The 27809-nt window shown below is 53.4% G+C and overlaps 13 non-coding genes across 13 annotated transcripts; all 13 read left to right on the top strand.

The window, feature by feature from the left end:
- Positions 1 to 2345: 2345 nt before the first annotated feature.
- Positions 2346 to 2417, top strand: TRNAE-CUC (transfer RNA glutamic acid (anticodon CUC)). Its single transcript has one exon. It is a non-coding gene; the product is annotated as a tRNA-Glu (tRNA).
- A 2148-nt stretch (positions 2418 to 4565) lies between these two features.
- Positions 4566 to 4637, top strand: TRNAE-CUC (transfer RNA glutamic acid (anticodon CUC)). Its single transcript has one exon. It is a non-coding gene; the product is annotated as a tRNA-Glu (tRNA).
- A 1446-nt stretch (positions 4638 to 6083) lies between these two features.
- TRNAE-UUC (transfer RNA glutamic acid (anticodon UUC)) lies at positions 6084 to 6155 on the top strand. The gene has a single exon. It is a non-coding gene; the product is annotated as a tRNA-Glu (tRNA).
- A 2850-nt stretch (positions 6156 to 9005) lies between these two features.
- On the top strand, positions 9006 to 9077 carry TRNAE-CUC (transfer RNA glutamic acid (anticodon CUC)). Its single transcript has one exon. It is a non-coding gene; the product is annotated as a tRNA-Glu (tRNA).
- Positions 9078 to 11225: 2148 nt separating this feature from the next.
- On the top strand, positions 11226 to 11297 carry TRNAE-CUC (transfer RNA glutamic acid (anticodon CUC)). The gene has a single exon. It is a non-coding gene; the product is annotated as a tRNA-Glu (tRNA).
- A 1446-nt stretch (positions 11298 to 12743) lies between these two features.
- Positions 12744 to 12815, top strand: TRNAE-UUC (transfer RNA glutamic acid (anticodon UUC)). The gene has a single exon. It is a non-coding gene; the product is annotated as a tRNA-Glu (tRNA).
- Positions 12816 to 14963: 2148 nt separating this feature from the next.
- On the top strand, positions 14964 to 15035 carry TRNAE-UUC (transfer RNA glutamic acid (anticodon UUC)). Its single transcript has one exon. It is a non-coding gene; the product is annotated as a tRNA-Glu (tRNA).
- A 2148-nt stretch (positions 15036 to 17183) lies between these two features.
- On the top strand, positions 17184 to 17255 carry TRNAE-UUC (transfer RNA glutamic acid (anticodon UUC)). The gene has a single exon. It is a non-coding gene; the product is annotated as a tRNA-Glu (tRNA).
- A 2148-nt stretch (positions 17256 to 19403) lies between these two features.
- TRNAE-UUC (transfer RNA glutamic acid (anticodon UUC)) lies at positions 19404 to 19475 on the top strand. The gene has a single exon. It is a non-coding gene; the product is annotated as a tRNA-Glu (tRNA).
- A 630-nt stretch (positions 19476 to 20105) lies between these two features.
- Positions 20106 to 20177, top strand: TRNAE-CUC (transfer RNA glutamic acid (anticodon CUC)). Its single transcript has one exon. It is a non-coding gene; the product is annotated as a tRNA-Glu (tRNA).
- Positions 20178 to 21623: 1446 nt separating this feature from the next.
- Positions 21624 to 21695, top strand: TRNAE-UUC (transfer RNA glutamic acid (anticodon UUC)). Its single transcript has one exon. It is a non-coding gene; the product is annotated as a tRNA-Glu (tRNA).
- Positions 21696 to 24545: 2850 nt separating this feature from the next.
- Positions 24546 to 24617, top strand: TRNAE-CUC (transfer RNA glutamic acid (anticodon CUC)). The gene has a single exon. It is a non-coding gene; the product is annotated as a tRNA-Glu (tRNA).
- Positions 24618 to 26063: 1446 nt separating this feature from the next.
- TRNAE-UUC (transfer RNA glutamic acid (anticodon UUC)) lies at positions 26064 to 26135 on the top strand. Its single transcript has one exon. It is a non-coding gene; the product is annotated as a tRNA-Glu (tRNA).
- Positions 26136 to 27809: the final 1674 nt, after the last annotated feature.

Below are 27809 nucleotides of genomic sequence, written 5' to 3'. Positions count from 1 at the left end.
GTGGAATCATGAGTGTTTTTTCAAGTTCTGATTCATATTCGCTGTAGAATAAAATATGCTTTCAGCCCCCATGAGCTTTGTCACTAGGAGAGCAGTGTAGGAACTTTTGCTGTATGGCTGTGGGTTCCCTGGTGGTCTAGTGGTTTGGATTCGGCGCTCTCACCGCCGCGGCCCGGGTTCGATTCCCGGTCAGGGAACAGTCCTTCTTCTGCCCTTGAATGCTTTTCCTTCCCGCAGGTCAGGGCTTCTCAAAATGAATTTGCTTTTCTGACAAACAGTTTGTCTAGCATCCCGCAATCTGGCTCCTAATTTGATTTTCGCAAGGTTCCCTTTGAGTTGCTTTCCTCGGCGGGAGGAAAATCTCTTGTGCAAGGCTCTTGAGGAAGTGAGATTCTGTATTCCGAGGTGCGCTTCTTTTCGTAGGCTTCTGACCACATGGTGTGCGGCAGGAAGTCATCTTTGACAGGGCCGCAGGCTTTGTCTCCAAATGGCATCCCGGACCCACTGCAACCCACCTTTTTGCTGAAACGGAAGTCTGGTTCAAGGTAAGAAAAAGCTGAGCTGCACGTACCGAAAGCAGCAGAGCCCAGCGGTGGAGAGGGTGTGGCCAGGGCTGTCTGATTTGCATAGTGACCAGTGGCATCTTGGGAATGTACAGGCTTTGGAGCTTAACGGGTGCTGCAGGGGTCTGCCTGGCCGGAGAAATGCCTGTCTGGCGCTCCCCTCAGGACACACGTGTCTTCCGTTCGAGCATGGAGGGTGAGGGACATGGGTCACCCTCATATACAGGGGTGTGGGCATGGGCAGGATGGGGCGTGGGGGACCCGTCAGGGCATTGCCCGTTTGGAAGCCCGTTCGGAAGGCAAGAGGAGGCGGAGGCGGGAATCTCTGCTCAATTTTTTCCCGAGGCCTGGGGACAAGCCTTTGCACATTTGATCCAGCCGGGCCTGCATCAGCAGATCCTGCTCCGATGGCAAGGGAGAGCCTGCAGGTGTAAATCAAAGAAAGGGGAGAAATCCGCAAGAGGCGGGTTAACAAATTCCAGTGGCAGGCCCATGTTCCCCAGGAAGCAAGTACTTCCTCCTGCTCCCTTCAGTGGGAAAAGACATAGGAGGTGTATTTCTCTAAGCAGGGGCTCTGCGTAGGTGGCACTGCATTGCTTTGGGAAGCATCCATGCTAAGTGCAGAGTAGCAGCAGACCCCACAGCTGAGACGTGAATTGGGACTGTTAAGGAAGGGCACTGGGAGGGTGAGGAGGGCAGAGGAAAATGCTTTAAAAAAGCATCTGCAAGTTCCTACACACCCGCTGAAAACCCATACCAGGGATGGGGCTCGAACCCATGCGGACAACTGTCCATTGGATCTTAAGTCCAACGCCTTAACCACTCGGCCACCCTGGTGAGACCCTAGGCCCTGCCTTACTCAGCTCCCTTTTCATGCTGGCTGCTCCAGCGCAGGCTGTCCAGCAAGAGGTGATTGCAGAGTAAAAAGGCTTTTGCAGGAGGATAAAGGTAATTGCTTATGACAAACACACTGTGTGACACCTAACTTTTCCCCACTCGTACTTTATGGGCAATCTATACAGTGGAGTTAGCTTAGTCACAATAAGGAAGTGAGCAAGGCAGGCTCACAAGAGCATCTCCTCCCTGGTGGTCTAGTGGCTAGGATTCGGCGCTTTCACCGCCGCAGCCCGGGTTCGATTCCCGGTCAGGGAAGATACCTCTAAGACGTAGACGTGCGTAATTTGTCCACGCAGCTCAGCTTTTTTTAATCGAAGGTCCTTAAAAAGGCACCCCGACCTATAGACGAAAGCAGAGGAAAGGGGCTGGGTCCCCTGTGTCCCAGGTTGCTTTGCTCCCATTGCCCTCAGCCACCTTCATGCGCACGCAGTCCCCCACCCAGTCAGGTGCTCTATGTGGGCGTAAAGTGCAGTACCAGCTCATCAGAAAGGTAAATTGCTGGAAAACCCGGCTGCGATGTATACATCTACTTTGGAGCACTCTTCTCCCTTGCACTCTTGAATCGGTCATTCGCAATGTATTCTTCCAGCAAGCTGAATAACGAGGTAGGTGTGAGAAGGTGTACCAGCTGTCTTTGAGCTATCAGCGGCCACTAGGTGTCCCTCTTGTGATTTCCCGGGGATCCGGATTGTACAGGAATTCGTCGGTTCAGTAGCACGGGGGAGGGGATGGCCTGTGCTTGGAAGTGACAAACAGTCTGGTGGAATCATGAGTGTTTTTTCAAGTTCTGATTCATATTCGCTGTAGAATAAAATATGCTTTCAGCCCCCATGAGCTTTGTCACTAGGAGAGCAGTGTAGGAACTTTTGCTGTATGGCTGTGGGTTCCCTGGTGGTCTAGTGGTTAGGATTCGGCGCTCTCACCGCCGCGGCCCGGGTTCGATTCCCGGTCAGGGAACAGTCCTTCTTCTGCCCTTGAATGCTTTTCCTTCCCGCAGGTCAGGGCTTCTCAAAATGAATTTGCTTTTCTGACAAACAGTTTGTCTAGCATCCCGCAATCTGGCTCCTAATTTGATTTTCGCAAGGTTCCCTTTGAGTTGCTTTCCTCGGCGGGAGGAAAATCTCTTGTGCAAGGCTCTTGAGGAAGTGAGATTCTGTATTCCGAGGTGCGCTTCTTTTCGTAGGCTTCTGACCACATGGTGTGCGGCAGGAAGTCATCTTTGACAGGGCCGCAGGCTTTGTCTCCAAATGGCATCCCGGACCCACTGCAACCCACCTTTTTGCTGAAACGGAAGTCTGGTTCAAGGTAAGAAAAAGCTGAGCTGCACGTACCGAAAGCAGCAGAGCCCAGCGGTGGAGAGGGTGTGGCCAGGGCTGTCTGATTTGCATAGTGACCAGTGGCATCTTGGGAATGTACAGGCTTTGGAGCTTAACGGGTGCTGCAGGGGTCTGCCTGGCCGGAGAAATGCCTGTCTGGCGCTCCCCTCAGGACACACGTGTCTTCCGTTCGAGCATGGAGGGTGAGGGACATGGGTCACCCTCATATACAGGGGTGTGGGCATGGGCAGGATGGGGCGTGGGGGACCCGTCAGGGCATTGCCCGTTTGGAAGCCCGTTCGGAAGGCAAGAGGAGGCGGAGGCGGGAATCTCTGCTCAATTTTTTCCCGAGGCCTGGGGACAAGCCTTTGCACATTTGATCCAGCCGGGCCTGCATCAGCAGATCCTGCTCCGATGGCAAGGGAGAGCCTGCAGGTGTAAATCAAAGAAAGGGGAGAAATCCGCAAGAGGCGGGTTAACAAATTCCAGTGGCAGGCCCATGTTCCCCAGGAAGCAAGTACTTCCTCCTGCTCCCTTCAGTGGGAAAAGACATAGGAGGTGTATTTCTCTAAGCAGGGGCTCTGCGTAGGTGGCACTGCATTGCTTTGGGAAGCATCCATGCTAAGTGCAGAGTAGCAGCAGACCCCACAGCTGAGACGTGAATTGGGACTGTTAAGGAAGGGCACTGGGAGGGTGAGGAGGGCAGAGGAAAATGCTTTAAAAAAGCATCTGCAAGTTCCTACACACCCGCTGAAAACCCATACCAGGGATGGGGCTCGAACCCATGCGGACAACTGTCCATTGGATCTTAAGTCCAACGCCTTAACCACTCGGCCACCCTGGTGAGACCCTAGGCCCTGCCTTACTCAGCTCCCTTTTCATGCTGGCTGCTCCAGCGCAGGCTGTCCAGCAAGAGGTGATTGCAGAGTAAAAAGGCTTTTGCAGGAGGATAAAGGTAATTGCTTATGACAAACACACTGTGTGACACCTAACTTTTCCCCACTCGTACTTTATGGGCAATCTATACAGTGGAGTTAGCTTAGTCACAATAAGGAAGTGAGCAAGGCAGGCTCACAAGAGCATCTCCTCCCTGGTGGTCTAGTGGCTAGGATTCGGCGCTTTCACCGCCGCAGCCCGGGTTCGATTCCCGGTCAGGGAAGATCCCTCTAAGACGTAGACGTGCGTAATTTGTCCACGCAGCTCAGCTTTTTTTAATCGAAGGTCCTTAAAAAGGCACCCCGACCTATAGACGAAAGCAGAGGAAAGGGGCTGGGTCCCCTGTGTCCCAGGTTGCTTTGCTCCCATTGCCCTCAGCCACCTTCATGCGCACGCAGTCCCCCACCCAGTCAGGTGCTCTATGTGGGCGTAAAGTGCAGTACCAGCTCATCAGAAAGGTAAATTGCTGGAAAACCCGGCTGCGATGTATACATCTACTTTGGAGCACTCTTCTCCCTTGCACTCTTGAATCGGTCATTCGCAATGTATTCTTCCAGCAAGCTGAATAACGAGGTAGGTGTGAGAAGGTGTACCAGCTGTCTTTGAGCTATCAGCGGCCACTAGGTGTCCCTCTTGTGATTTCCCGGGGATCCGGATTGTACAGGAATTCGTCGGTTCAGTAGCACGGGGGAGGGGATGGCCTGTGCTTGGAAGTGACAAACAGTCTGGTGGAATCATGAGTGTTTTTTCAAGTTCTGATTCATATTCGCTGTAGAATAAAATATGCTTTCAGCCCCCATGAGCTTTGTCACTAGGAGAGCAGTGTAGGAACTTTTGCTGTATGGCTGTGGGTTCCCTGGTGGTCTAGTGGTTAGGATTCGGCGCTCTCACCGCCGCGGCCCGGGTTCGATTCCCGGTCAGGGAACAGTCCTTCTTCTGCCCTTGAATGCTTTTCCTTCCCGCAGGTCAGGGCTTCTCAAAATGAATTTGCTTTTCTGACAAACAGTTTGCCTAGCATCCCGCAATCTGGCTCCTAATCTGATTTTCGCAAGGTTCCCTTTGAGTTGCTTTCCTCGGCGGGAGGAAAATCTCTTGTGCAAGGCTCTTGAGGAAGTGAGATTCTGTATTCCGAGGTGCGCTTCTTTTCGTAGGATTCTGACCACATGGTGTGCGGCAGGAAGTCATCTTTGACAGGGCCGCAGGCTTTGTCTCCAAATGGCATCCCGGACCCACTGCAACCCAGCTTTTTGCTGAAACGGAAGTCTGGTTCAGGGTAAGAAAAAGCTGAGCTGCACGTACCGAAAGCAGCAGAGCCCAGCGGCGGAGAGGGTGTGGCCAGGGCTGTCTGATTTGCATAGTGGCCAGTGGCATCTTGGGAATGTACAGGCTTTGGAGCCTAACGGGTGCTGCAGGGGTCTGCCTGGCCGGAGAAATGCCTGTCTGGCGCTCCCCTCAGGACACACGTGTCTTCCGTTCGAGCATGGAGGGTGAGGGACATGGGTCACCCTCATATACAGGGGTGTGGGCATGGGCAGGATGGGGTGTGGGGGACCCGTCAGGGCATTGCCCGTTTGGAAGCCCGTTCGGAAGGCAAGAGGAGGCGGAGGCGGGAATCTCTGCTCAATTTTTTCCCGAGGCCTGGGGACAAGCCTTTGCACATTTGATCCAGCCGGGCCTGCATCAGCAGATCCTGCTCCGATGGCAAGGGAGAGCCTGCAGGTGTAAATCAAAGAAAGGGGAGGAATCCGCAAGAGGCGGGTTAACAAATTCCAGTGGCAGGCCCATGTTCCCCAGGAAGCAAGTACTTCCTCCTGCTCCCTTCAGTGGGAAAAGACATAGGAGGTGTATTTCTCTAAGCAGGGGCTCTGCGTAGGTGGCACTGCATTGCTTTGGGAAGCATCCATGCTAAGTGCAGAGTAGCAGCAGACCCCACAGCTGAGACGTGAATTGGGACTGTTAAGGAAGGGCACTGGGAGGGTGAGGAGGGCAGAGGAAAATGCTTTAAAAAAGCATCTGCAAGTTCCTACACACCCGCTGAAAACCCATACCAGGGATGGGGCTCGAACCCATGCGGACAACTGTTCATTGGATCTTAAGTCCAACGCCTTAACCACTCGGCCACCCTGGTGAGACCCTAGGCCCTGCCTTACTCAGCTCCCTTTTCATGCTGGCTGCTCCAGCGCAGGCTGTCCAGCAAGAGGTGATTGCAGAGTAAAAAGGCTTTTGCAGGAGGATAAAGGTAATTGCTTATGACAAACACACTGTGTGACACCTAACTTTTCCCCACTCGTACTTTATGGGCAATATATACAGTGGAGTTAGCTTAGTCACAATAAGGAAGTGAGCAAGGCAGGCTCACAAGAGCATCTCCTCCCTGGTGGTCTAGTGGCTAGGATTCGGCGCTTTCACCGCCGCGGCCCGGGTTCGATTCCCGGTCAGGGAAGATCCCTCTAAGACGTAGACGTGCGTAATTTGTCCACGCAGCTCAGCTTTTTTTAATCGAAGGTCCTTAAAAAGGCACCCCGACCTATAGACGAAAGCAGAGGAAAGGGGCTGGGTCCCCTGTGTCCCAGGTTGCTTTGCTCCCATTGCCCTCAGCCACCTTCATGCGCACGCAGTCCCCCACCCAGTCAGGTGCTCTATGTGGGCGTAAAGTGCAGTACCAGCTCATCAGAAAGGTAAATTGCTGGAAAACCCGGCTGCGATGTATACATCTACTTTGGAGCACTCTTCTCCCTTGCACTCTTAAATCGGTCATTCGCAATGTATTCTTCCAGCAAGCTGAATAACGAGGTAGGTGTGAGAAGGTGTACCAGCTGTCTTTGAGCTATCAGCGGCCACTAGGTGTCCCTCTTGTGATTTCCCGGGGATCCCGATTGTACAGGAATTCGTCGGTTCAGTAGCACGGGGGAGGGGATGGCCTGTGCTTGGAAGTGACAAACAGTCTGGTGGAATCATGAGTGTTTTTTCAAGTTCTGATTCATATTCGCTGTAGAATAAAATATGCTTTCAGCCCCCATGAGCTTTGTCACTAGGAGAGCAGTGTAGGAACTTTTGCTGTATGGCTGTGGGTTCCCTGGTGGTCTAGTGGTTAGGATTCGGCGCTCTCACTGCCGCGGCCCGGGTTCGATTCCCGGTCAGGGAACAGTCCTTCTTCTGCCCTTGAATGCTTTTCCTTCCCGCAGGTCAGGGCTTCTCAAAATGAATTTGCTTTTCTGACAAACAGTTTGTCTAGCATCCCGCAATCTGGCTCCTAATTTGATTTTCGCAAGGTTCCCTTTGAGTTGCTTTCCTCGGCGGGAGGAAAATCTCTTGTGCAAGGCTCTTGAGGAAGTGAGATTCTGTATTCCGAGGTGCGCTTCTTTTCGTAGGCTTCTGACCACATGGTGTGCGGCAGGAAGTCATCTTTGACAGGGCCGCAGGCTTTGTCTCCAAATGGCATCCCGGACCCACTGCAACCCACCTTTTTGCTGAAACGGAAGTCTGGTTCAGGGTAAGAAAAAGCTGAGCTGCACGTACCGAAAGCAGCAGAGCCCAGCGGCGGAGAGGGTGTGGCCAGGGCTGTCTGATTTGCATAGTGACCAGTGGCATCTTGGGAATGTACAGGCTTTGGAGCCTAACGGGTGCTGCAGGGGTCTGCCTGGCCGGAGAAATGCCTGTCTGGCGCTCCCCTCAGGACACACGTGTCTTCCGTTCGAGCATGGAGGGTGAGGGACATGGGTCACCCTCATATACAGGGGTGTGGGCATGGGCAGGATGGGGCGTGGGGGACCCGTCAGGGCATTGCCCGTTTGGAAGCCCGTTCGGAAGGCAAGAGGAGGCGGAGGCGGGAATCTCTGCTCAATTTTTTCCCGAGGCCTGGGGACAAGCCTTTGCACATTTGATCCAGCCGGGCCTGCATCAGCAGATCCTGCTCCGATGGCAAGGGAGAGCCTGCAGGTGTAAATCAAAGAAAGGGGAGAAATCCGCAAGAGGCGGGTTAACAAATTCCAGTGGCAGGCCCATGTTCCCCAGGAAGCAAGTACTTCCTCCTGCTCCCTTCAGTGGGAAAAGACATAGGAGGTGTATTTCTCTAAGCAGGGGCTCTGCGTAGGTGGCACTGCATTGCTTTGGGAAGCATCCATGCTAAGTGCAGAGTAGCAGCAGACCCCACAGCTGAGACGTGAATTGGGACTGTTAAGGAAGGGCACTGGGAGGGTGAGGAGGGCAGAGGAAAATGCTTTAAAAAAGCATCTGCAAGTTCCTACACACCCGCTGAAAACCCATACCAGGGATGGGGCTCGAACCCATGCGGACAACTGTCCATTGGATCTTAAGTCCAACGCCTTAACCACTCGGCCACCCTGGTGAGACCCTAGGCCCTGCCTTACTCAGCTCCCTTTTCATGCTGGCTGCTCCAGCGCAGGCTGTCCAGCAAGAGGTGATTGCAGAGTAAAAAGGCTTTTGCAGGAGGATAAAGGTAATTGCTTATGACAAACACACTGTGTGACACCTAACTTTTCCCCACTCGTACTTTATGGGCAATCTATACAGTGGAGTTAGCTTAGTCACAATAAGGAAGTGAGCAAGGCAGGCTCACAAGAGCATCTCCTCCCTGGTGGTCTAGTGGCTAGGATTCGGCGCTTTCACCGCCGCAGCCCGGGTTCGATTCCCGGTCAGGGAAGATCCCTCTAAGACGTAGACGTGCGTAATTTGTCCACGCAGCTCAGCTTTTTTTAATCGAAGGTCCTTAAAAAGGCACCCCGACCTATAGACGAAAGCAGAGGAAAGGGGCTGGGTCCCCTGTGTCCCAGGTTGCTTTGCTCCCATTGCCCTCAGCCACCTTCATGCGCACGCAGTCCCCCACCCAGTCAGGTGCTCTATGTGGGCGTAAAGTGCAGTACCAGCTCATCAGAAAGGTAAATTGCTGGAAAACCCGGCTGCGATGTATACATCTACTTTGGAGCACTCTTCTCCCTTGCACTCTTGAATCGGTCATTCGCAATGTATTCTTCCAGCAAGCTGAATAACGAGGTAGGTGTGAGAAGGTGTACCAGCTGTCTTTGAGCTATCAGCGGCCACTAGGTGTCCCTCTTGTGATTTCCCGGGGATCCGGATTGTACAGGAATTCGTCGGTTCAGTAGCACGGGGGAGGGGATGGCCTGTGCTTGGAAGTGACAAACAGTCTGGTGGAATCATGAGTGTTTTTTCAAGTTCTGATTCATATTCGCTGTAGAATAAAATATGCTTTCAGCCCCCATGAGCTTTGTCACTAGGAGAGCAGTGTAGGAACTTTTGCTGTATGGCTGTGGGTTCCCTGGTGGTCTAGTGGTTAGGATTCGGCGCTCTCACCGCCGCGGCCCGGGTTCGATTCCCGGTCAGGGAACAGTCCTTCTTCTGCCCTTGAATGCTTTTCCTTCCCGCAGGTCAGGGCTTCTCAAAATGAATTTGCTTTTCTGACAAACAGTTTGCCTAGCATCCCGCAATCTGGCTCCTAATCTGATTTTCGCAAGGTTCCCTTTGAGTTGCTTTCCTCGGCGGGAGGAAAATCTCTTGTGCAAGGCTCTTGAGGAAGTGAGATTCTGTATTCCGAGGTGCGCTTCTTTTCGTAGGATTCTGACCACATGGTGTGCGGCAGGAAGTCATCTTTGACAGGGCCGCAGGCTTTGTCTCCAAATGGCATCCCGGACCCACTGCAACCCAGCTTTTTGCTGAAACGGAAGTCTGGTTCAGGGTAAGAAAAAGCTGAGCTGCACGTACCGAAAGCAGCAGAGCCCAGCGGCGGAGAGGGTGTGGCCAGGGCTGTCTGATTTGCATAGTGGCCAGTGGCATCTTGGGAATGTACAGGCTTTGGAGCCTAACGGGTGCTGCAGGGGTCTGCCTGGCCGGAGAAATGCCTGTCTGGCGCTCCCCTCAGGACACACGTGTCTTCCGTTCGAGCATGGAGGGTGAGGGACATGGGTCACCCTCATATACAGGGGTGTGGGCATGGGCAGGATGGGGTGTGGGGGACCCGTCAGGGCATTGCCCGTTTGGAAGCCCGTTCGGAAGGCAAGAGGAGGCGGAGGCGGGAATCTCTGCTCAATTTTTTCCCGAGGCCTGGGGACAAGCCTTTGCACATTTGATCCAGCCGGGCCTGCATCAGCAGATCCTGCTCCGATGGCAAGGGAGAGCCTGCAGGTGTAAATCAAAGAAAGGGGAGGAATCCGCAAGAGGCGGGTTAACAAATTCCAGTGGCAGGCCCATGTTCCCCAGGAAGCAAGTACTTCCTCCTGCTCCCTTCAGTGGGAAAAGACATAGGAGGTGTATTTCTCTAAGCAGGGGCTCTGCGTAGGTGGCACTGCATTGCTTTGGGAAGCATCCATGCTAAGTGCAGAGTAGCAGCAGACCCCACAGCTGAGACGTGAATTGGGACTGTTAAGGAAGGGCACTGGGAGGGTGAGGAGGGCAGAGGAAAATGCTTTAAAAAAGCATCTGCAAGTTCCTACACACCCGCTGAAAACCCATACCAGGGATGGGGCTCGAACCCATGCGGACAACTGTTCATTGGATCTTAAGTCCAACGCCTTAACCACTCGGCCACCCTGGTGAGACCCTAGGCCCTGCCTTACTCAGCTCCCTTTTCATGCTGGCTGCTCCAGCGCAGGCTGTCCAGCAAGAGGTGATTGCAGAGTAAAAAGGCTTTTGCAGGAGGATAAAGGTAATTGCTTATGACAAACACACTGTGTGACACCTAACTTTTCCCCACTCGTACTTTATGGGCAATATATACAGTGGAGTTAGCTTAGTCACAATAAGGAAGTGAGCAAGGCAGGCTCACAAGAGCATCTCCTCCCTGGTGGTCTAGTGGCTAGGATTCGGCGCTTTCACCGCAGCGGCCCGGGTTCGATTCCCGGTCAGGGAAGATCCCTCTAAGACGTAGACGTGCGTAATTTGTCCACGCAGCTCAGCTTTTTTTAATCGAAGGTCCTTAAAAAGGCACCCCGACCTATAGACGAAAGCAGAGGAAAGGGGCTGGGTCCCCTGTGTCCCAGGTTGCTTTGCTCCCATTGCCCTCAGCCACCTTCATGCGCACGCAGTCCCCCACCCAGTCAGGTGCTCTATGTGGGCGTAAAGTGCAGTACCAGCTCATCAGAAAGGTAAATTGCTGGAAAACCCGGCTGCGATGTATACATCTACTTTGGAGCACTCTTCTCCCTTGCACTCTTGAATCGGTCATTCGCAATGTATTTTTCCAGCAAGCTGAATAACGAGGTAGGTGTGAGAAGGTGTACCAGCTGTCTTTGAGCTATCAGCGGCCACTAGGTGTCCCTCTTGTGATTTCCCGGGGATCCCGATTGTACAGGAATTCGTCGGTTCAGTAGCACGGGGGAGGGGATGGCCTGTGCTTGGAAGTGACAAACAGTCTGGTGGAATCATGAGTGTTTTTTCAAGTTCTGATTCATATTCGCTGTAGAATAAAATATGCTTTCAGCCCCCATGAGCTTTGTCACTAGGAGAGCAGTGTAGGAACTTTTGCTGTATGGCTGTGGGTTCCCTGGTGGTCTAGTGGTTAGGATTCGGCGCTCTCACCGCCGCGGCCCGGGTTCGATTCCCGGTCAGGGAACAGTCCTTCTTCTGCCCTTGAATGCTTTTCCTTCCCGCAGGTCAGGGCTTCTCAAAATGAATTTGCTTTTCTGACAAACAGTTTGCCTAGCATCCCGCAATCTGGCTCCTAATCTGATTTTCGCAAGGTTCCCTTTGAGTTGCTTTCCTCGGCGGGAGGAAAATCTCTTGTGCAAGGCTCTTGAGGAAGTGAGATTCTGTATTCCGAGGTGCGCTTCTTTTCGTAGGATTCTGACCACATGGTGTGCGGCAGGAAGTCATCTTTGACAGGGCCGCAGGCTTTGTCTCCAAATGGCATCCCGGACCCACTGCAACCCAGCTTTTTGCTGAAACGGAAGTCTGGTTCAGGGTAAGAAAAAGCTGAGCTGCACGTACCGAAAGCAGCAGAGCCCAGCGGCGGAGAGGGTGTGGCCAGGGCTGTCTGATTTGCATAGTGGCCAGTGGCATCTTGGGAATGTACAGGCTTTGGAGCCTAACGGGTGCTGCAGGGGTCTGCCTGGCCGGAGAAATGCCTGTCTGGCGCTCCCCTCAGGACACACGTGTCTTCCGTTCGAGCATGGAGGGTGAGGGACATGGGTCACCCTCATATACAGGGGTGTGGGCATGGGCAGGATGGGGTGTGGGGGACCCGTCAGGGCATTGCCCGTTTGGAAGCCCGTTCGGAAGGCAAGAGGAGGCGGAGGCGGGAATCTCTGCTCAATTTTTTCCCGAGGCCTGGGGACAAGCCTTTGCACATTTGATCCAGCCGGGCCTGCATCAGCAGATCCTGCTCCGATGGCAAGGGAGAGCCTGCAGGTGTAAATCAAAGAAAGGGGAGGAATCCGCAAGAGGCGGGTTAACAAATTCCAGTGGCAGGCCCATGTTCCCCAGGAAGCAAGTACTTCCTCCTGCTCCCTTCAGTGGGAAAAGACATAGGAGGTGTATTTCTCTAAGCAGGGGCTCTGCGTAGGTGGCACTGCATTGCTTTGGGAAGCATCCATGCTAAGTGCAGAGTAGCAGCAGACCCCACAGCTGAGACGTGAATTGGGACTGTTAAGGAAGGGCACTGGGAGGGTGAGGAGGGCAGAGGAAAATGCTTTAAAAAAGCATCTGCAAGTTCCTACACACCCGCTGAAAACCCATACCAGGGATGGGGCTCGAACCCATGCGGACAACTGTTCATTGGATCTTAAGTCCAACGCCTTAACCACTCGGCCACCCTGGTGAGACCCTAGGCCCTGCCTTACTCAGCTCCCTTTTCATGCTGGCTGCTCCAGCGCAGGCTGTCCAGCAAGAGGTGATTGCAGAGTAAAAAGGCTTTTGCAGGAGGATAAAGGTAATTGCTTATGACAAACACACTGTGTGACACCTAACTTTTCCCCACTCGTACTTTATGGGCAATATATACAGTGGAGTTAGCTTAGTCACAATAAGGAAGTGAGCAAGGCAGGCTCACAAGAGCATCTCCTCCCTGGTGGTCTAGTGGCTAGGATTCGGCGCTTTCACCGCCGCGGCCCGGGTTCGATTCCCGGTCAGGGAAGATCCCTCTAAGACGTAGACGTGCGTAATTTGTCCACGCAGCTCAGCTTTTTTTAATCGAAGGTCCTTAAAAAGGCACCCCGACCTATAGACGAAAGCAGAGGAAAGGGGCTGGGTCCCCTGTGTCCCAGGTTGCTTTGCTCCCATTGCCCTCAGCCACCTTCATGCGCACGCAGTCCCCCACCCAGTCAGGTGCTCTATGTGGGCGTAAAGTGCAGTACCAGCTCATCAGAAAGGTAAATTGCTGGAAAACCCGGCTGCGATGTATACATCTACTTTGGAGCACTCTTCTCCCTTGCACTCTTAAATCGGTCATTCGCAATGTATTCTTCCAGCAAGCTGAATAACGAGGTAGGTGTGAGAAGGTGTACCAGCTGTCTTTGAGCTATCAGCGGCCACTAGGTGTCCCTCTTGTGATTTCCCGGGGATCCCGATTGTACAGGAATTCGTCGGTTCAGTAGCACGGGGGAGGGGATGGCCTGTGCTTGGAAGTGACAAACAGTCTGGTGGAATCATGAGTGTTTTTTCAAGTTCTGATTCATATTCGCTGTAGAATAAAATATGCTTTCAGCCCCCATGAGCTTTGTCACTAGGAGAGCAGTGTAGGAACTTTTGCTGTATGGCTGTGGGTTCCCTGGTGGTCTAGTGGTTAGGATTCGGCGCTCTCACTGCCGCGGCCCGGGTTCGATTCCCGGTCAGGGAACAGTCCTTCTTCTGCCCTTGAATGCTTTTCCTTCCCGCAGGTCAGGGCTTCTCAAAATGAATTTGCTTTTCTGACAAACAGTTTGTCTAGCATCCCGCAATCTGGCTCCTAATTTGATTTTCGCAAGGTTCCCTTTGAGTTGCTTTCCTCGGCGGGAGGAAAATCTCTTGTGCAAGGCTCTTGAGGAAGTGAGATTCTGTATTCCGAGGTGCGCTTCTTTTCGTAGGCTTCTGACCACATGGTGTGCGGCAGGAAGTCATCTTTGACAGGGCCGCAGGCTTTGTCTCCAAATGGCATCCCGGACCCACTGCAACCCACCTTTTTGCTGAAACGGAAGTCTGGTTCAGGGTAAGAAAAAGCTGAGCTGCACGTACCGAAAGCAGCAGAGCCCAGCGGTGGAGAGGGTGTGGCCAGGGCTGTCTGATTTGCATAGTGACCAGTGGCATCTTGGGAATGTACAGGCTTTGGAGCTTAACGGGTGCTGCAGGGGTCTGCCTGGCCGGAGAAATGCCTGTCTGGCGCTCCCCTCAGGACACACGTGTCTTCCGTTCGAGCATGGAGGGTGAGGGACATGGGTCACCCTCATATACAGGGGTGTGGGCATGGGCAGGATGGGGCGTGGGGGACCCGTCAGGGCATTGCCCGTTTGGAAGCCCGTTCGGAAGGCAAGAGGAGGCGGAGGCGGGAATCTCTGCTCAATTTTTTCCCGAGGCCTGGGGACAAGCCTTTGCACATTTGATCCAGCCGGGCCTGCATCAGCAGATCCTGCTCCGATGGCAAGGGAGAGCCTGCAGGTGTAAATCAAAGAAAGGGGAGAAATCCGCAAGAGGCGGGTTAACAAATTCCAGTGGCAGGCCCATGTTCCCCAGGAAGCAAGTACTTCCTCCTGCTCCCTTCAGTGGGAAAAGACATAGGAGGTGTATTTCTCTAAGCAGGGGCTCTGCGTAGGTGGCACTGCATTGCTTTGGGAAGCATCCATGCTAAGTGCAGAGTAGCAGCAGACCCCACAGCTGAGACGTGAATTGGGACTGTTAAGGAAGGGCACTGGGAGGGTGAGGAGGGCAGAGGAAAATGCTTTAAAAAAGCATCTGCAAGTTCCTACACACCCGCTGAAAACCCATACCAGGGATGGGGCTCGAACCCATGCGGACAACTGTCCATTGGATCTTAAGTCCAACGCCTTAACCACTCGGCCACCCTGGTGAGACCCTAGGCCCTGCCTTACTCAGCTCCCTTTTCATGCTGGCTGCTCCAGCGCAGGCTGTCCAGCAAGAGGTGATTGCAGAGTAAAAAGGCTTTTGCAGGAGGATAAAGGTAATTGCTTATGACAAACACACTGTGTGACACCTAACTTTTCCCCACTCGTACTTTATGGGCAATCTATACAGTGGAGTTAGCTTAGTCACAATAAGGAAGTGAGCAAGGCAGGCTCACAAGAGCATCTCCTCCCTGGTGGTCTAGTGGCTAGGATTCGGCGCTTTCACCGCCGCGGCCCGGGTTCGATTCCCGGTCAGGGAAGATCCCTCTAAGACGTAGACGTGCGTAATTTGTCCACGCAGCTCAGCTTTTTTTAATCGAAGGTCCTTAAAAAGGCACCCCGACCTATAGACGAAAGCAGAGGAAAGGGGCTGGGTCCCCTGTGTCCCAGGTTGCTTTGCTCCCATTGCCCTCAGCCACCTTCATGCGCACGCAGTCCCCCACCCAGTCAGGTGCTCTATGTGGGCGTAAAGTGCAGTACCAGCTCATCAGAAAGGTAAATTGCTGGAAAACCCGGCTGCGATGTATACATCTACTTTGGAGCACTCTTCTCCCTTGCACTCTTGAATCGGTCATTCGCAATGTATTCTTCCAGCAAGCTGAATAACGAGGTAGGTGTGAGAAGGTGTACCAGCTGTCTTTGAGCTATCAGCGGCCACTAGGTGTCCCTCTTGTGATTTCCCGGGGATCCCGATTGTACAGGAATTCGTCGGTTCAGTAGCACGGGGGAGGGGATGGCCTGTGCTTGGAAGTGACAAACAGTCTGGTGGAATCATGAGTGTTTTTTCAAGTTCTGATTCATATTCGCTGTAGAATAAAATATGCTTTCAGCCCCCATGAGCTTTGTCACTAGGAGAGCAGTGTAGGAACTTTTGCTGTATGGCTGTGGGTTCCCTGGTGGTCTAGTGGTTAGGATTCGGCGCTCTCACTGCCGCGGCCCGGGTTCGATTCCCGGTCAGGGAACAGTCCTTCTTCTGCCCTTGAATGCTTTTCCTTCCCGCAGGTCAGGGCTTCTCAAAATGAATTTGCTTTTCTGACAAACAGTTTGCCTAGCATCCCGCAATCTGGCTCCTAATCTGATTTTCGCAAGGTTCCCTTTGAGTTGCTTTCCTCGGCGGGAGGAAAATCTCTTGTGCAAGGCTCTTGAGGAAGTGAGATTCTGTATTCCGAGGTGCGCTTCTTTTCGTAGGCTTCTGACCACATGGTGTGCGGCAGGAAGTCATCTTTGACAGGGCCGCAGGCTTTGTCTCCAAATGGCATCCCGGACCCACTGCAACCCAGCTTTTTGCTGAAACGGAAGTCTGGTTCAGGGTAAGAAAAAGCTGAGCTGCACGTACCGAAAGCAGCAGAGCCCAGCGGTGGAGAGGGTGTGGCCAGGGCTGTCTGATTTGCATAGTGACCAGTGGCATCTCGGGAATGTACAGGCTTTGGAGCTTAACGGGTGCTGCAGGGGTCTGCCTGGCCGGAGAAATGCCTGTCTGGCGCTCCCCTCAGGACACACGTGTCTTCCGTTCGAGCATGGAGGGTGAGGGACATGGGTCACCCTCATATACAGGGGTGTGGGCATGGGCAGGATGGGGCGTGGGGGACCCGTCAGGGCATTGCCCGTTTGGAAGCCCGTTCGGAAGGCAAGAGGAGGCGGAGGCGGGAATCTCTGCTCAATTTTTTCCCGAGGCCTGGGGACAAGCCTTTGCACATTTGATCCAGCCGGGCCTGCATCAGCAGATCCTGCTCCGATGGCAAGGGAGAGCCTGCAGGTGTAAATCAAAGAAAGGGGAGAAATCCGCAAGAGGCGGGTTAACAAATTCCAGTGGCAGGCCCATGTTCCCCAGGAAGCAAGTACTTCCTCCTGCTCCCTTCAGTGGGAAAAGACATAGGAGGTGTATTTCTCTAAGCAGGGGCTCTGCGTAGGTGGCACTGCATTGCTTTGGGAAGCATCCATGCTAAGTGCAGAGTAGCAGCAGACCCCACAGCTGAGACGTGAATTGGGACTGTTAAGGAAGGGCACTGGGAGGGTGAGGAGGGCAGAGGAAAATGCTTTAAAAAAGCATCTGCAAGTTCCTACACACCCGCTGAAAACCCATACCAGGGATGGGGCTCGAACCCATGCGGACAACTGTCCATTGGATCTTAAGTCCAACGCCTTAACCACTCGGCCACCCTGGTGAGACCCTAGGCCCTGCCTTACTCAGCTCCCTTTTCATGCTGGCTGCTCCAGCGCAGGCTGTCCAGCAAGAGGTGATTGCAGAGTAAAAAGGCTTTTGCAGGAGGATAAAGGTAATTGCTTATGACAAACACACTGTGTGACACCTAACTTTTCCCCACTCGTACTTTATGGGCAATCTATACAGTGGAGTTAGCTTAGTCACAATAAGGAAGTGAGCAAGGCAGGCTCACAAGAGCATCTCCTCCCTGGTGGTCTAGTGGCTAGGATTCGGCGCTTTCACCGCCGCGGCCCGGGTTCGATTCCCGGTCAGGGAAGATCCCTCTAAGACGTAGACGTGCGTAATTTGTCCACGCAGCTCAGCTTTTTTTAATCGAAGGTCCTTAAATAGGAACCCCGACCTATAGACGAAAGCAGAGGAAAGGGGCTGGGTCCCCTGTGTCCCAGGTTGCTTTGCTCCCATTGCCCTCAGCCACCTTCATGCGCACGCAGTCCCCCACCCAGTCAGGTGCTCTATGTGGGCGTAAAGTGCAGTACCAGCTCATCAGAAAGGTAAATTGCTGGAAAACCCGGCTGCGATGTATACATCTACTTTGGAGCACTCTTCTCCCTTGCACTCTTGAATCGGTCATTCGCAATGTATTCTTCCAGCAAGCTGAATAACGAGGTAGGTGTGAGAAGGTGTACCAGCTGTCTTTGAGCTATCAGCGGCCACTAGGTGTCCCTCTTGTGATTTCCCGGGGATCCCGATTGTACAGGAATTCGTCGGTTCAGTAGCACGGGGGAGGGGATGGCCTGTGCTTGGAAGTGACAAACAGTCTGGTGGAATCATGTGTGTTTTTTCAAGTTCTGATTCATATTCGCTGTAGAATAAAATATGCTTTCAGCCCCCATGAGCTTTGTCACTAGGAGAGCAGTGTAGGAACTTTTGCTGTATGGCTGTGGGTTCCCTGGTGGTCTAGTGGTTAGGATTCGGCGCTCTCACTGCCGCGGCCCGGGTTCGATTCCCGGTCAGGGAACAGTCCTTCTTCTGCCCTTGAATGCTTTTCCTTCCCGCAGGTCAGGGCTTCTCAAAATGAATTTGCTTTTCTGACAAACAGTTTGCCTAGCATCCCGCAATCTGGCTCCTAATCTGATTTTCGCAAGGTTCCCTTTGAGTTGCTTTCCTCGGCGGGAGGAAAATCTCTTGTGCAAGGCTCTTGAGGAAGTGAGATTCTGTATTCCGAGGTGCGCTTCTTTTCGTAGGCTTCTGACCACATGGTGTGCGGCAGGAAGTCATCTTTGACAGGGCCGCAGGCTTTGTCTCCAAATGGCATCCCGGACCCACTGCAACCCAGCTTTTTGCTGAAACGGAAGTCTGGTTCAGGGTAAGAAAAAGCTGAGCTGCACGTACCGAAAGCAGCAGAGCCCAGCGGTGGAGAGGGTGTGGCCAGGGCTGTCTGATTTGCATAGTGACCAGTGGCATCTTGGGAATGTACAGGCTTTGGAGCTTAACGGGTGCTGCAGGGGTCTGCCTGGCCGGAGAAATGCCTGTCTGGCGCTCCCCTCAGGACACACGTGTCTTCCGTTCGAGCATGGAGGGTGAGGGACATGGGTCACCCTCATATACAGGGGTGTGGGCATGGGCAGGATGGGGCGTGGGGGACCCGTCAGGGCATTGCCCGTTTGGAAGCCCGTTCGGAAGGCAAGAGGAGGCGGAGGCGGGAATCTCTGCTCAATTTTTTCCCGAGGCCTGGGGACAAGCCTTTGCACATTTGATCCAGCCGGGCCTGCATCAGCAGATCCTGCTCCGATGGCAAGGGAGAGCCTGCAGGTGTAAATCAAAGAAAGGGGAGAAATCCGCAAGAGGCGGGTTAACAAATTCCAGTGGCAGGCCCATGTTCCCCAGGAAGCAAGTACTTCCTCCTGCTCCCTTCAGTGGGAAAAGACATAGGAGGTGTATTTCTCTAAGCAGGGGCTCTGCGTAGGTGGCACTGCATTGCTTTGGGAAGCATCCATGCTAAGTGCAGAGTAGCAGCAGACCCCACAGCTGAGACGTGAATTGGGACTGTTAAGGAAGGGCACTGGGAGGGTGAGGAGGGCAGAGGAAAATGCTTTAAAAAAGCATCTGCAAGTTCCTACACACCCGCTGAAAACCCATACCAGGGATGGGGCTCGAACCCATGCGGACAACTGTCCATTGGATCTTAAGTCCAACGCCTTAACCACTCGGCCACCCTGGTGAGACCCTAGGCCCTGCCTTACTCAGCTCCCTTTTCATGCTGGCTGCTCCAGCGCAGGCTGTCCAGCAAGAGGTGATTGCAGAGTAAAAAGGCTTTTGCAGGAGGATAAAGGTAATTGCTTATGACAAACACACTGTGTGACACCTAACTTTTCCCCACTCGTACTTTATGGGCAATCTATACAGTGGAGTTAGCTTAGTCACAATAAGGAAGTGAGCAAGGCAGGCTCACAAGAGCATCTCCTCCCTGGTGGTCTAGTGGCTAGGATTCGGCGCTTTCACCGCCGCGGCCCGGGTTCGATTCCCGGTCAGGGAAGATCCCTCTAAGACGTAGACGTGCGTAATTTGTCCACTTAGCTCAGCTTTTTTTAATCGAAGGTCCTTAAAAAGGAACCCCGACCTATAGACGAAAGCAGAGGAAAGGGGCTGGGTCCCCTGTGTCCCAGGTTGCTTTGCTCCCATTGCCCTCAGCCACCTTCATGCGCACGCAGTCCCCCACCCAGTCAGGTGCTCTATGTGGGCGTAAAGTGCAGTACCAGCTCATCAGAAAGGTAAATTGCTGGAAAACCCGGCTGCGATGTATACATCTACTTTGGAGCACTCTTCTCCCTTGCACTCTTGAATCGGTCATTCGCAATGTATTCTTCCAGCAAGCTGAATAACGAGGTAGGTGTGAGAAGGTGTACCAGCTGTCTTTGAGCTATCAGCGGCCACTAGGTGTCCCTCTTGTGATTTCCCGGGGATCCCGATTGTACAGGAATTCGTCGGTTCAGTAGCACGGGGGAGGGGATGGCCTGTGCTTGGAAGTGACAAACAGTCTGGTGGAATCATGTGTGTTTTTTCAAGTTCTGATTCATATTCGCTGTAGAATAAAATATGCTTTCAGCCCCCATGAGCTTTGTCACTAGGAGAGCAGTGTAGGAACTTTTGCTGTATGGCTGTGGGTTCCCTGGTGGTCTAGTGGTTAGGATTCGGCGCTCTCACCGCCGCGGCCCGGGTTCGATTCCCGGTCAGGGAACAGTCCTTCTTCTGCCCTTGAATGCTTTTCCTTCCCGCAGGTCAGGGCTTCTCAAAATGAATTTGCTTTTCTGACAAACAGTTTGCCTAGCATCCCGCAATCTGGCTCCTAATCTGATTTTCGCAAGGTTCCCTTTGAGTTGCTTTCCTCGGCGGGAGGAAAATCTCTTGTGCAAGGCTCTTGAGGAAGTGAGATTCTGTATTCCGAGGTGCGCTTCTTTTCGTAGGATTCTGACCACATGGTGTGCGGCAGGAAGTCATCTTTGACAGGGCCGCAGGCTTTGTCTCCAAATGGCATCCCGGACCCACTGCAACCCAGCTTTTTGCTGAAACGGAAGTCTGGTTCAGGGTAAGAAAAAGCTGAGCTGCACGTACCGAAAGCAGCAGAGCCCAGCGGCGGAGAGGGTGTGGCCAGGGCTGTCTGATTTGCATAGTGGCCAGTGGCATCTTGGGAATGTACAGGCTTTGGAGCCTAACGGGTGCTGCAGGGGTCTGCCTGGCCGGAGAAATGCCTGTCTGGCGCTCCCCTCAGGACACACGTGTCTTCCGTTCGAGCATGGAGGGTGAGGGACATGGGTCACCCTCATATACAGGGGTGTGGGCATGGGCAGGATGGGGTGTGGGGGACCCGTCAGGGCATTGCCCGTTTGGAAGCCCGTTCGGAAGGCAAGAGGAGGCGGAGGCGGGAATCTCTGCTCAATTTTTTCCCGAGGCCTGGGGACAAGCCTTTGCACATTTGATCCAGCCGGGCCTGCATCAGCAGATCCTGCTCCGATGGCAAGGGAGAGCCTGCAGGTGTAAATCAAAGAAAGGGGAGAAATCCACAAGAGGCGGGTTAACAAATTCCAGTGGCAGGCCCATGTTCCCCAGGAAGCAAGTACTTCCTCCTGCTCCCTTCAGTGGGAAAAGACATAGGAGGTGTATTTCTCTAAGCAGGGGCTCTGCGTAGGTGGCACTGCATTGCTTTGGGAAGCATCCATGCTAAGTGCAGAGTAGCAGCAGACCCCACAGCTGAGACGTGAATTGGGACTGTTAAGGAAGGGCACTGGGAGGGTGAGGAGGGCAGAGGAAAATGCTTTACAAAAGCATTTGCAAGTTCCTACACACCCGCTGAAAACCCATACCAGGGATGGGGCTCGAACCCATGCGGACAACTGTCCATTGGATCTTAAGTCCAACGCCTTAACAACTCGGCCACCCTGGTGAGACCCTAGGCCCTGCCTTACTCAGCTCCCTTTTCATGCTGGCTGCTCCAGCGCAGGCTGTCCAGCAAGAGGTGATTGCAGAGTAAAAAGGCTTTTGCAGGAGGATAAAGGTAATTGCTTATGACAAACACACTGTGTGACACCTAACTTTTCCCCACTCTTACTTTATGGGCAATCTATACAGTGGAGTTAGCTTAGTCACAATAAGGAAGTGAGCAAGGCAGGCTCACAAGAGCATCTCCTCCCTGGTGGTCTAGTGGCTAGGATTCGGCGCTTTCACCGCCGCGGCCCGGGTTCGATTCCCGGTCAGGGAAGATCCCTCTAAGACGTAGACGTGCGTAATTTGTCCACGCAGCTCAGCTTTTTTTAATCGAAGGTCCTTAAAAAGGCACCCCGACCTATAGACGAAAGCAGAGGAAAGGGGCTGGGTCCCCTGTGTCCCAGGTTGCTTTGCTCCCATTGCCCTCAGCCACCTTCATGCGCACGCAGTCCCCCACCCAGTCAGGTGCTCTATGTGGGCGTAAAGTGCAGTACCAGCTCATCAGAAAGGTAAATTGCTGGAAAACCCGGCTGCGATGTATACATCTACTTTGGAGCACTCTTCTCCCTTGCACTCTTAAATCGGTCATTCGCAATGTATTCTTCCAGCAAGCTGAATAACGAGGTAGGTGTGAGAAGGTGTACCAGCTGTCTTTGAGCTATCAGCGGCCACTAGGTGTCCCTCTTGTGATTTCCCGGGGATCCCGATTGTACAGGAATTCGTCGGTTCAGTAGCACGGGGGAGGGGATGGCCTGTGCTTGGAAGTGACAAACAGTCTGGTGGAATCATGAGTGTTTTTTCAAGTTCTGATTCATATTCGCTGTAGAATAAAATATGCTTTCAGCCCCCATGAGCTTTGTCACTAGGAGAGCAGTGTAGGAACTTTTGCTGTATGGCTGTGGGTTCCCTGGTGGTCTAGTGGTTTGGATTCGGCGCTCTCACCGCCGCGGCCCGGGTTCGATTCCCGGTCAGGGAACAGTCCTTCTTCTGCCCTTGAATGCTTTTCCTTCCCGCAGGTCAGGGCTTCTCAAAATGAATTTGCTTTTCTGACAAACAGTTTGTCTAGCATCCCGCAATCTGGCTCCTAATTTGATTTTCGCAAGGTTCCCTTTGAGTTGCTTTCCTCGGCGGGAGGAAAATCTCTTGTGCAAGGCTCTTGAGGAAGTGAGATTCTGTATTCCGAGGTGCGCTTCTTTTCGTAGGCTTCTGACCACATGGTGTGCGGCAGGAAGTCATCTTTGACAGGGCCGCAGGCTTTGTCTCCAAATGGCATCCCGGACCCACTGCAACCCACCTTTTTGCTGAAACGGAAGTCTGGTTCAAGGTAAGAAAAAGCTGAGCTGCACGTACCGAAAGCAGCAGAGCCCAGCGGTGGAGAGGGTGTGGCCAGGGCTGTCTGATTTGCATAGTGACCAGTGGCATCTTGGGAATGTACAGGCTTTGGAGCTTAACGGGTGCTGCAGGGGTCTGCCTGGCCGGAGAAATGCCTGTCTGGCGCTCCCCTCAGGACACACGTGTCTTCCGTTCGAGCATGGAGGGTGAGGGACATGGGTCACCCTCATATACAGGGGTGTGGGCATGGGCAGGATGGGGCGTGGGGGACCCGTCAGGGCATTGCCCGTTTGGAAGCCCGTTCGGAAGGCAAGAGGAGGCGGAGGCGGGAATCTCTGCTCAATTTTTTCCCGAGGCCTGGGGACAAGCCTTTGCACATTTGATCCAGCCGGGCCTGCATCAGCAGATCCTGCTCCGATGGCAAGGGAGAGCCTGCAGGTGTAAATCAAAGAAAGGGGAGAAATCCGCAAGAGGCGGGTTAACAAATTCCAGTGGCAGGCCCATGTTCCCCAGGAAGCAAGTACTTCCTCCTGCTCCCTTCAGTGGGAAAAGACATAGGAGGTGTATTTCTCTAAGCAGGGGCTCTGCGTAGGTGGCACTGCATTGCTTTGGGAAGCATCCATGCTAAGTGCAGAGTAGCAGCAGACCCCACAGCTGAGACGTGAATTGGGACTGTTAAGGAAGGGCACTGGGAGGGTGAGGAGGGCAGAGGAAAATGCTTTAAAAAAGCATCTGCAAGTTCCTACACACCCGCTGAAAACCCATACCAGGGATGGGGCTCGAACCCATGCGGACAACTGTCCATTGGATCTTAAGTCCAACGCCTTAACCACTCGGCCACCCTGGTGAGACCCTAGGCCCTGCCTTACTCAGCTCCCTTTTCATGCTGGCTGCTCCAGCGCAGGCTGTCCAGCAAGAGGTGATTGCAGAGTAAAAAGGCTTTTGCAGGAGGATAAAGGTAATTGCTTATGACAAACACACTGTGTGACACCTAACTTTTCCCCACTCGTACTTTATGGGCAATCTATACAGTGGAGTTAGCTTAGTCACAATAAGGAAGTGAGCAAGGCAGGCTCACAAGAGCATCTCCTCCCTGGTGGTCTAGTGGCTAGGATTCGGCGCTTTCACCGCCGCAGCCCGGGTTCGATTCCCGGTCAGGGAAGATCCCTCTAAGACGTAGACGTGCGTAATTTGTCCACGCAGCTCAGCTTTTTTTAATCGAAGGTCCTTAAAAAGGCACCCCGACCTATAGACGAAAGCAGAGGAAAGGGGCTGGGTCCCCTGTGTCCCAGGTTGCTTTGCTCCCATTGCCCTCAGCCACCTTCATGCGCACGCAGTCCCCCACCCAGTCAGGTGCTCTATGTGGGCGTAAAGTGCAGTACCAGCTCATCAGAAAGGTAAATTGCTGGAAAACCCGGCTGCGATGTATACATCTACTTTGGAGCACTCTTCTCCCTTGCACTCTTGAATCGGTCATTCGCAATGTATTCTTCCAGCAAGCTGAATAACGAGGTAGGTGTGAGAAGGTGTACCAGCTGTCTTTGAGCTATCAGCGGCCACTAGGTGTCCCTCTTGTGATTTCCCGGGGATCCGGATTGTACAGGAATTCGTCGGTTCAGTAGCACGGGGGAGGGGATGGCCTGTGCTTGGAAGTGACAAACAGTCTGGTGGAATCATGAGTGTTTTTTCAAGTTCTGATTCATATTCGCTGTAGAATAAAATATGCTTTCAGCCCCCATGAGCTTTGTCACTAGGAGAGCAGTGTAGGAACTTTTGCTGTATGGCTGTGGGTTCCCTGGTGGTCTAGTGGTTAGGATTCGGCGCTCTCACCGCCGCGGCCCGGGTTCGATTCCCGGTCAGGGAACAGTCCTTCTTCTGCCCTTGAATGCTTTTCCTTCCCGCAGGTCAGGGCTTCTCAAAATGAATTTGCTTTTCTGACAAACAGTTTGCCTAGCATCCCGCAATCTGGCTCCTAATCTGATTTTCGCAAGGTTCCCTTTGAGTTGCTTTCCTCGGCGGGAGGAAAATCTCTTGTGCAAGGCTCTTGAGGAAGTGAGATTCTGTATTCCGAGGTGCGCTTCTTTTCGTAGGATTCTGACCACATGGTGTGCGGCAGGAAGTCATCTTTGACAGGGCCGCAGGCTTTGTCTCCAAATGGCATCCCGGACCCACTGCAACCCAGCTTTTTGCTGAAACGGAAGTCTGGTTCAGGGTAAGAAAAAGCTGAGCTGCACGTACCGAAAGCAGCAGAGCCCAGCGGCGGAGAGGGTGTGGCCAGGGCTGTCTGATTTGCATAGTGGCCAGTGGCATCTTGGGAATGTACAGGCTTTGGAGCCTAACGGGTGCTGCAGGGGTCTGCCTGGCCGGAGAAATGCCTGTCTGGCGCTCCCCTCAGGACACACGTGTCTTCCGTTCGAGCATGGAGGGTGAGGGACATGGGTCACCCTCATATACAGGGGTGTGGGCATGGGCAGGATGGGGTGTGGGGGACCCGTCAGGGCATTGCCCGTTTGGAAGCCCGTTCGGAAGGCAAGAGGAGGCGGAGGCGGGAATCTCTGCTCAATTTTTTCCCGAGGCCTGGGGACAAGCCTTTGCACATTTGATCCAGCCGGGCCTGCATCAGCAGATCCTGCTCCGATGGCAAGGGAGAGCCTGCAGGTGTAAATCAAAGAAAGGGGAGAAATCCGCAAGAGGCGGGTTAACAAATTCCAGTGGCAGGCCCATGTTCCCCAGGAAGCAAGTACTTCCTCCTGCTCCCTTCAGTGGGAAAAGACATAGGAGGTGTATTTCTCTAAGCAGGGGCTCTGCGTAGGTGGCACTGCATTGCTTTGGGAAGCATCCATGCTAAGTGCAGAGTAGCAGCAGACCCCACAGCTGAGACGTGAATTGGGACTGTTAAGGAAGAGCACTGGGAGGGTGAGGAGGGCAGAGGAAAATGCTTTAAAAAAGCATCTGCAAGTTCCTACACACCCGCTGAAAACCCATACCAGGGATGGGGCTCGAACCCATGCGGACAACTGTCCATTGGATCTTAAGTCCAACGCCTTAACCACTCGGCCACCCTGGTGAGACCCTAGGCCCTGCCTTACTCAGCTCCCTTTTCATGCTGGCTGCTCCAGCGCAGGCTGTCCAGCAAGAGGTGATTGCAGAGTAAAAAGGCTTTTGCAGGAGGATAAAGGTAATTGCTTATGACAAACACACTGTGTGACACCTAACTTTTCCCCACTCGTACTTTATGGGCAATCTATACAGTGGAGTTAGCTTAGTCACAATAAGGAAGTGAGCAAGGCAGGCTCACAAGAGCATCTCCTCCCTGGTGGTCTAGTGGCTAGGATTCGGCGCTTTCACCGCCGCGGCCCGGGTTCGATTCCCGGTCAGGGAAGATCCCTCTAAGACGTAGACGTGCGTAATTTGTCCACGCAGCTCAGCTTTTTTTAATCGAAGGTCCTTAAAAAGGCACCCCGACCTATAGACGAAAGCAGAGGAAAGGGGCTGGGTCCCCTGTGTCCCAGGTTGCTTTGCTCCCATTGCCCTCAGCCACCTTCATGCGCACGCAGTCCCCCACCCAGTCAGGTGCTCTATGTGGGCGTAAAGTGCAGTACCAGCTCATCAGAAAGGTAAATTGCTGGAAAACCCGGCTGCGATGTATACATCTACTTTGGAGCACTCTTCTCCCTTGCACTCTTGAATCGGTCATTCGCAATGTATTCTTCCAGCAAGCTGAATAACGAGGTAGGTGTGAGAAGGTGTACCAGCTGTCTTTGAGCTATCAGCGGCCACTAGGTGTCCCTCTTGTGATTTCCCGGGGATCCCGATTGTACAGGAATTCGTTGGTTCAGTAGCACGGGGGAGGGGATGGCCTGTGCTTGGAAGTGACAAACAGTCTGGTGGAATCATGAGTGTTTTTTCAAGTTCTGATTCATATTCGCTGTAGAATAAAATATGCTTTCAGCCCCCATGAGCTTTGTCACTAGGAGAGCAGTGTAGGAACTTTTGCTGTATGGCTGTGGGTTCCCTGGTGGTCTAGTGGTTAGGATTCGGCGCTCTCACCGCCGCGGCCCGGCTTCGATTCCCGGTCAGGGAACAGTCCTTCTTCTGCCCTTGAATGCTTTTCCTTCCCGCAGGTCAGGGCTTCTCAAAATGAATTTGCTTTTCTGACAAACAGTTTGCCTAGCATCCCGCAATCTGGCTCCTAATCTGATTTTCGCAAGGTTCCCTTTGAGTTGCTTTCCTCGGCGGGAGGAAAATCTCTTGTGCAAGGCTCTTGAGGAAGTGAGATTCTGTATTCCGAGGTGCGCTTCTTTTCGTAGGATTCTGACCACATGGTGTGCGGCAGGAAGTCATCTTTGACAGGGCCGCAGGCTTTGTCTCCAAATGGCATCCCGGACCCACTGCAACCCAGCTTTTTGCTGAAACGGAAGTCTGGTTCAGGGTAAGAAAAAGCTGAGCTGCACGTACCGAAAGCAGCAGAGCCCAGCGGCGGAGAGGGTGTGGCCAGGGCTGTCTGATTTGCATAGTGGCCAGTGGCATCTTGGGAATGTACAGGCTTTGGAGCCTAACGGGTGCTGCAGGGGTCTGCCTGGCCGGAGAAATGCCTGTCTGGCGCTCCCCTCAGGACACACGTGTCTTCCGTTCGAGCATGGAGGGTGAGGGACATGGGTCACCCTCATATACAGGGGTGTGGGCATGGGCAGGATGGGGTGTGGGGGACCCGTCAGGGCATTGCCCGTTTGGAAGCCCGTTCGGAAGGCAAGAGGAGGCGGAGGCGGGAATCTCTGCTCAATTTTTTCCCGAGGCCTGGGGACAAGCCTTTGCACATTTGATCCAGCCGGGCCTGCATCAGCAGATCCTGCTCCGATGGCAAGGGAGAGCCTGCAGGTGTAAATCAAAGAAAGGGGAGGAATCCGCAAGAGGCGGGTTAACAAATTCCAGTGGCAGGCCCATGTTCCCCAGGAAGCAAGTACTTCCTCCTGCTCCCTTCAGTGGGAAAAGACATAGGAGGTGTATTTCTCTAAGCAGGGGCTCTGCGTAGGTGGCACTGCATTGCTTTGGGAAG

The sequence above is a fragment of the Triturus cristatus genome, chromosome 5_2 (assembly GCF_964204655.1).
Source record: "Triturus cristatus chromosome 5_2, aTriCri1.1, whole genome shotgun sequence".
Classification (NCBI taxonomy): domain Eukaryota; kingdom Metazoa; phylum Chordata; class Amphibia; order Caudata; family Salamandridae; genus Triturus; species Triturus cristatus.
This window is presented reverse-complemented; position numbering and strand designations above follow the sequence as displayed.